General features: G+C 39.3%; 1 protein-coding gene across 1 annotated transcript in view; it reads right to left on the bottom strand.

Moving 5' to 3' along the window:
- Window positions 1-383: 383 nt before the first annotated feature.
- MYLIP (myosin regulatory light chain interacting protein) overlaps window positions 384-6,000 on the bottom strand; it is a 93,233-nt gene continuing 87,616 nt past the window's right edge. The window contains exon 10 of the transcript XR_009505660.1: window positions 384-498. The gene's annotated coding sequence lies outside the window, so the exon portion shown is untranslated. The remainder of the gene's footprint in view (window positions 499-6,000) is intronic.

The raw sequence follows: 6,000 nt of genomic DNA, 5'->3' as shown, positions 1-6,000 counted from the left end.
CCATTGGTTATACTATCTTTCCATCCTAAATGCCACCCCTAGAACCTCCCATTTTTCATTGCCCACCTCATGTCCTCTATGAAATATTCCCCAGTGATCCTGCCCACAGTAAGTCTTCTCTTACTGCATTATTAAGGAAATTTCACCATACGGAAGTCATCATATATTTGCCAGTAGCCTGATCACCAGCTGCCAGATAATCTTGGTCTTGCAGCCTAATTCATAACCCTGCCTCAGCTGTAACTGACAGCAGCTTTCATTATCAATATTTCTTTTCAAGTGATCATTTAAAGGATCATCACCAGGTGTAACAGTCTGCTAGGGCTGCTAAAACCAAACACTATAAACTGAGTGGCTTAAACAACAGATACCTATTTTCTCACAATTCTGGAGGCTGAATGTCCCAGATCAAGGTGCTGTCAGGGTTGGTTTTTCGTGAGGTCTCTTTCTGTCTTGCAGATGGCCACCTTCTTGCCATGTCCTCACATGGCCTTTCTTCTGTGAGTGTGCAGGGAGAGAGAGAGAGAGAGGAGAGAGATCTCTGGTATCTCTTCCTCTTCTTATAAGACATCAGTCCAATCAGGTTAGGATCTCATCTTTATGACCCCATTTAAACTTAACTGCCTCCTTAAAAGCCCTATCTCCAAATACTATCACATTGGGGCTTAGGGTTTCAACATATGCATTTGAGGGGGAACACAATTCAGTCCATAACACCAGGAAAAGACTGGGGATCCCTGCCATAGAAAAAAAAAGATCTAGAACATATACTTGACTCTATATTTCCATGGACTTAAGGAAGGTAAAAAGTTGTCTCAAGGGAATAATTACATGTACACACAAACATAGAATAGGTCATCTTCAAACATTTTTCACATATACCATAGTAATTTTGATAGTAATAGTAATGCTATACAATAGCAATGCTATACAATAGTAATAGTAATGCTATCCAATTCCTTGCATTTTTTAAATATTTATTTAATTAATTCATTTGTTTATTTGGTTGTGCCAGGTCTTAGTTGTGGCCGGCAGGCTCGTTAGTTGCAGCTCGCTGGCTCCTTAGTTGTGGCATGCATGTGGGATCTAGTTCCCTGACCAGGGATCGAACCTGGGCCCCCTGCATTGGGAGTGTGGAGTCTTAACCACTGCGCCACCAGGGAAGTCCCCAATTCCTTGTATTTTTAAGACTGTCACCTAAAAGGTTTTATCATAAGTTTTAAGTTATTGCAAAAGATTAAATGTCTGATTTGAGGTATGGCAAATATTGAAATTTTAAAATAAAACTGTGAACATTACTCATTTAATCATCACCGTTTAAAAAATACAAGTTCTTTTTTTAATGAACATAAATTTTAAATTTCTCCTTTTTCTCCTCGAACTTGTATCTCAATTCCACTTCCCCACAGAATTATATCCTGTTGTAATAATACATTTTATACTTCAGAGTCATTTACTGATCACCCTATCATATTTTTCTTCAACAAAAAGAATAAAATTAGTTTTTAAAAAATTCCTGTGACTAAAGGTTAAAGTGTTAAACATTAATCTGGATTGAGTTATTATTAATTTATTATTCCTACACAATTGATCAAAACAACCTATATATTTCGTATACTTTGAAAAGGATAACTACATGTAAAAAGTAAACTTTTATTGGAAATTCATCTATTAATGAGATGTGTGTTTCCTCCATTGAGTTCATATATCTATGAATGAATATTACTTCTAGAGCTCTCAGACACAATTAAACATTAATTCGATTCCTATTCTTGCTTTTATAACTAAGTGTAAACACTGAACAACTAGCTCATATAAATCGTTGGATGAGAATTGGTATACTTTTGTTCTTGCAAATCACGCAGTTTTTGAACTCAGAATTGCATACTAAGAATCACATGATGATCCCTGGCCCTGCCCCTCCTCCCCTCCTCCTTTCTCTCTCCCTCCACCACCCCCTCTCTCTTTCTCATATGCCGGGTTCTCTCCAAAGCATGTTACATGAATTATTTTATGTAGTCTCCTAGCAACTCTATAAAGTATGGCCTTTTATTATTCCCATTTTACAAATGAGGAAATTGAGGAGGAGATTGACTCTCCAAGTCACAAGTTTAATAGATGGTAGAGCGTGAATTCAAAGCCAGGCAGAGCCTGCACCCAGAGCCTGCACCCCTAGCCACGACTCGTCACAGTAGGTGGTGCAAGAAAGTCCAATTCTGTCCCAGTACTTGGAGCACATATTTATCGGCCAGTTCTCTAATGAGAGCGAAAACCCCAGAAATAGGAACGTTCCATAAACATTGTTTAAAAGTTCATTCAATGCATCTTCAGTCTCCTGGAGATCTGCTACCCAGCAGCTCCTGAACAAAAGACCCAGCTGCCTGGTTGGTGATCTTTAGAAAGCTAGCTGGAGGAATTGCCACGATGTAAGGTCCTTTCACAGTATTTTCAGGGATTGTCAGGCAGTGTTTTTCACCCTTTCCATCCCAGCAAAGTACATACTGGCTCTGACTCTCCGTCCTGGACAGCCTCGTATGTCCTATATCCAGGGTTTCAAATGCCCAAAGAGTTGGTCTAACTCAGCCTCATCGCCCCCTGCTGAGGTCTGGTCTATAGGCTTCAATTTCTATGCCAGGCACCACTGAAATGCTGTGTGGTTAAGTCAACCCTGTGTTAGGATCTCAAGGTACTGGATGGGGGTCAGCAGCATATTTCTCTGTTTATTTTCTTCGGATTCTAGCAGTTATATCACGGGCAGTGTTGATGTGCTGGGGCTGCCGTTGCCTACTATTCAAGAAAATGAGGATTGGAGCTGTTGGCAGAGGTCCTGTGGGCATTAGGGAGGGAGGGGGGTGAAGGGTGTGGTTGGAGTCATGTTTGGAAGTAAGAGGAGCCAATGGAAAAGCTTGGGTCTTGACTGTGCCCGACTGGCCAATGAAATGGTCCCGTTTGGGTAACTGGCTGTGCAGGCCTGGAGCCTGGTTAGCAACAGCCCTGTACATCTGGCCACACTTTGGTCTGTCTGTGGCAGCTGATTTCGGGCTTCACGGCTATTAATCAGAGTCAGGAGTAATGTCTTTCATTCTGAGACGTCTAAACCCCCAACCACAGGCCTGTGTTCCTCCAGGGCAGAGGGCAAATGCAATTACATCTGTGACCAATTTACACAGCTGGGAGCTCAGCCTCCTGACAGAAACATTTATTTGAGATTCAAGTCTCCAGGGAGATGGGGAGCCAGACAGGAAGTGAGGTCCCTCAAGCCTTTGTTGCTTGCTAGTCTGAGCCTTGAAAACAAAACACAACAACAGAAAATGTCAACTTTGGCTTTTATAAGCTAAAAATGAGACCACTCTCTCTACAAACCAGGAGGATTTTCGAGGCATCGAGGAGAATAAGAATATTCAAATATGACCTGGCTGCCACTGAGTAAAGAAGACTCATCCACACCAGTGTGGGCAGGTCTCATCGAATCCATTGAAGGGCCAAATAGAACAAAAAGGCAAAGGAAGGACACATTTTATGTCTCTCTCTTCTTGAACTAAGATATACATCCTCTCCTGCCCTTGGACATCAGAGCTCCTGGTTCTCAAGCCTTCAGACTCTGGGACTTATGCCAGTGGCCCCCTTGTTCTCAGGCCTTTGGCCCCAGGCTGAATTAACTATCAGCTTTCCTCGTTCTCCAGTCTGCAGATGGCAGACCGTAGGACTTTTTGGCCTCCATAACCATGTGAACAAATTCCTATAATAAATTTCATCATATATATATATATCTATATATGTGTGTGTGTGTGTGTGTATATATATATATATATATATATATATGTATGTGTATATAAATATATATATATATATATATATATATATATATATCCAGAACAATATATATATATCCCATTGGTTCTGTTCTCTTTAGAACATTTACTAATACATCTACCAATGGGCATTTGGGTTGTTTTCACTTTTAACTATTATGAACAATGTTGCTTTGAATATTAGTGTATAAATATTTATGTGGACATACATTTTCGTTTTCATTTCTCTTGGGGGTATATGTGGGAGTGGAGCTGCTGGGTCATATGATAACTCTGTTTAACCATTTGAGGAACTAACAGTTTCTCAAAGCAGTCGTACTATTTTATGTTCCAACCAGTAATATATGAGGTTCCAATTTTCTCTACATTCTTGCCAACACTTGTTATTTTCTGTTTTTTTTTAAATTACAGCCATCTTAGTGGGTGTTAATTGGTATCTAACTATAGTTTTGATTTGCATTTCCTGATTGCAAATTATGTAGAGCATCATCTGCTTGTTGGCCATTTACATATCTTCTTTGAAGAAATGTCTATTCAGATATTTTGTCCATTTTTTAAATGGGTTGTCTTTTTGTTGTTGAGTTGCAATAGTTCTTTATATATTATAGATATGAGTCCCTTATCATATATACGATTTATAAAAAATTTTCTCTCATTCTGTGGGTTTGTTTTCACTTTCTTGATGATATCCTCTGGAACACAAAAGTTTCAAAATTTAATTATGCCCAGTTTATCTCTTCTTTATTTGCTTATGCTTTTAGTATCATATCCAAGAAACCACTGCCTACCCCAAGGTCACAAAAATTTACACCTATGTTTTCCTCTAAGAGTTTTAGTTTTAGCTATTGCATAGGTTTTGATCCATTCTGATTTGTATATGGTGTTTGATAGGGTCCAAATTCTTGTTTTAAATTTATTTTTGCATGTCTATCCATTGTCCCAGCACCATATGTTGAAAGACTATTCTTTCCCCATTGAAAGGTCTTGGCATCTTGGTTGAAAGGCAATTGACTCTAAATGTGAGAGTTTATTTCTGGACTCTCAAATCTATTTTATTGATCTATATGTCTGTCCTTATGCCAGTACCACACTGTTTTGATTACTGTAGCTTTGTAATAAGTGTTGAAGTTGGGAAGTATGACTCCTCCAACTTTGTTCTTTTTTTCAAGATTATTTTGGTTGTTCTGGATCCCTTCAAATTCAATTTCAATATGAATTTGGGGTTAGCTTGTGAATTTCTGAAAAGAAGTCAGCTGGGATTTTGATAGAGATTGCACTGAATCTATAGATCAATTTGGGTAGTATGGTCATCTTAATAATACTAAAGCTTTTGATCCCTGAACCTGCGGTATCTTTCCACATTTTTAGGTCTTATTTAATTTGTTTCAACAATGTGTGTAGTTTTCAGAGTGTAGTGGCTCTAACGTTTTTGGGGGGTTAAATTTATTCCTAAGTATTTTATTACTTTAATGCTATTATAAGTGAAATTTGTTCTTAATTTCATTTTTGTTTTGCTCATTGCTCCTGCATAGAAATACAATTGATTTTTGCATAACCTTGATGAACTCATTTATTAATCCTAACAGTTCTTTAGTGGATTCCTCAGGATTTTCTATAACCAAGATTAAGTCATCTGAAAATATAGTTTAACTTCTTCCTCTCTAACCTGGATTCCTTTATTTCATTCTTGCCTAATTGCCCTGGCTAAGGCCTTTTGTATCTCAGCTGTCTAAGGAGCTGAATTTCTGTTATCAGTCATCACAGAAGGACGACATCACAGAGGTGCTCCAGCTCCTTCAGCCAGGCAGCTAATGCTTAATATTCAACCTACCCGCAAATTGAGAGATACATGCTCCCCAGGGTATATTTCAATAGAGCAAAACAAGTCTCTGGCACTAATCAGGCATGTGCTTGCTCAGTTTACTACAGTGTTCCCAGGTAGGGAGTTGGGACAACAGGAAAGAAAGAGAAGAGGAACAGCTTTGGATGTAGAACCCTTTCTGTGAGGGCTAACACCCTTAGGGCTGCAGCCAGAGAGGGAAATGGAGGAGCTCGCAGAGGAAGAGATTGGGGCTCACGCAGACAGAACTGCAGCCATGACCTGGACAAACCTCCCGGCTCCTGCCTGCCATCCGCACTGCCCACTGCAGGTCGAAACAGAAAAGGAAATCACTGCTTTTTCAGGCTA

This window comes from Balaenoptera ricei, chromosome 11, assembly GCF_028023285.1.
Source record: "Balaenoptera ricei isolate mBalRic1 chromosome 11, mBalRic1.hap2, whole genome shotgun sequence".
Lineage (NCBI taxonomy): Eukaryota > Metazoa > Chordata > Mammalia > Artiodactyla > Balaenopteridae > Balaenoptera > Balaenoptera ricei.
The sequence above is the reverse complement of the archived record's forward strand: the minus strand, read 5'-3'. Positions and strand labels throughout refer to the sequence as shown.